Source organism: Trypanosoma cruzi, assembly GCF_000209065.1.
Source record: "Trypanosoma cruzi strain CL Brener chromosome Unknown tcruzi_1047053495295, whole genome shotgun sequence".
In the NCBI taxonomy this organism is placed as follows: domain Eukaryota; phylum Euglenozoa; class Kinetoplastea; order Trypanosomatida; family Trypanosomatidae; genus Trypanosoma; species Trypanosoma cruzi.
The window spans coordinates 1-1,004 of record NW_907227.1 but is presented as its reverse complement, the minus strand read 5'-3'; the positions used below and the strand labels follow the sequence as shown (position 1 = coordinate 1,004).

Below are 1,004 nucleotides of genomic sequence, written 5' to 3'. Positions count from 1 at the left end.
GTAGATTGTTTCTAGCGTTCAAAACTATTCCTGCATGCACAGCGAAAGTGCGCACAAGACGAGAATAGAACAAACACACAAGAGAAATAAAATGGCATCTACACAAACAGGCGCGCGCAGGGCAAAAGCAGCAGTCGAGCATGACGCAAATCCGTCGCGGTCCTCTTTGCACTCCACAGTTGTGTACCGCACAATCATTTTGCGCCCAGCTGTTGGCACACACCCGTCCAAATGCCGCGGGATATCAATGGCTTTCGGTCGCAGTGGCGTGTGGTCCGCCTCCGCCAGCAGGAGTGTGTCGCCCTCCGCAACTCGGCAAGACTCCCCTCCGGAGGCTGCGCGATGGTAAAAAATGGGGGTGGCAATGCCATCAGAGACGGGTACAGAGTGCACCTCACACAAAGGAGTCAGACGCTTTGTTAGGATAAAGACGATCGGGACGCATCACATGCACGGCAGACCCCCATAGGAAACAAGGGGGCAAACAGTGGCCAGCCACAGCCCGGGGAAGCACACTCCGGCACGACAGAGGAGGCGAGGTGGTGCACCGTGGCACAGAAAGACAGAGAGGGAGAAGGCGGCGGAGAGGGCTGTGGAGGGAAGGAGCGAGCCAGTCCCGTGCCTGTTGTGGGTAGCTGGGTGCACGGAGATGTAATTCATCGTCACGGTCATACAAATGCCTCGATTGATCGCATCATGAAGTTGTCAGCCGCCCTGTGCGTTTCACGCCGTCGGTGCTGCTCTTGCGGGCCCGATTGAGACAGTCACGGCACAGAAATGATGATATGCGGCCGCCGCCTCACCCACGGAGCACGCTCCACTCACGCACTCTCAGCACTCCTTCCCCTCTGCGCAATGGCCGTGGGATCTGGGGCAGCACAGGTGCAGGCGAAGTGTTCGTTGCAAGCACGGCGCCTGTGTTTTCGCTGGCCGTCAGCATCGGAGGCGGCACTCACACCGCAGAGGTGGTGGTGGCAGTGGGGCAAGAAAAAACGAACGGCCGG

At 58.6% G+C, this 1,004-nt stretch overlaps 3 non-coding genes across 3 annotated transcripts; all 3 read right to left on the bottom strand.

The window, feature by feature from the left end:
* Window positions 1-611: 611 nt before the first annotated feature.
* On the bottom strand, window positions 612-698 carry Tc00.1047053495295.30. The gene has a single exon (XR_008255066.1). It is a non-coding gene; the product is annotated as a C/D small nucleolar RNA (snoRNA), TB6C1C3 (small nucleolar RNA).
* Window positions 699-738: 40 nt separating this feature from the next.
* Window positions 739-815, bottom strand: Tc00.1047053495295.20. Its single transcript, XR_008255065.1, has one exon. It is a non-coding gene; the product is annotated as an H/ACA snoRNA, TC6C1H2 (small nucleolar RNA).
* Window positions 816-864: 49 nt separating this feature from the next.
* Window positions 865-934, bottom strand: Tc00.1047053495295.10. The gene has a single exon (XR_008255064.1). It is a non-coding gene; the product is annotated as an H/ACA snoRNA, TC6C1H1 (small nucleolar RNA).
* Between the last annotated feature and the right edge of the window lie 70 nt (window positions 935-1,004).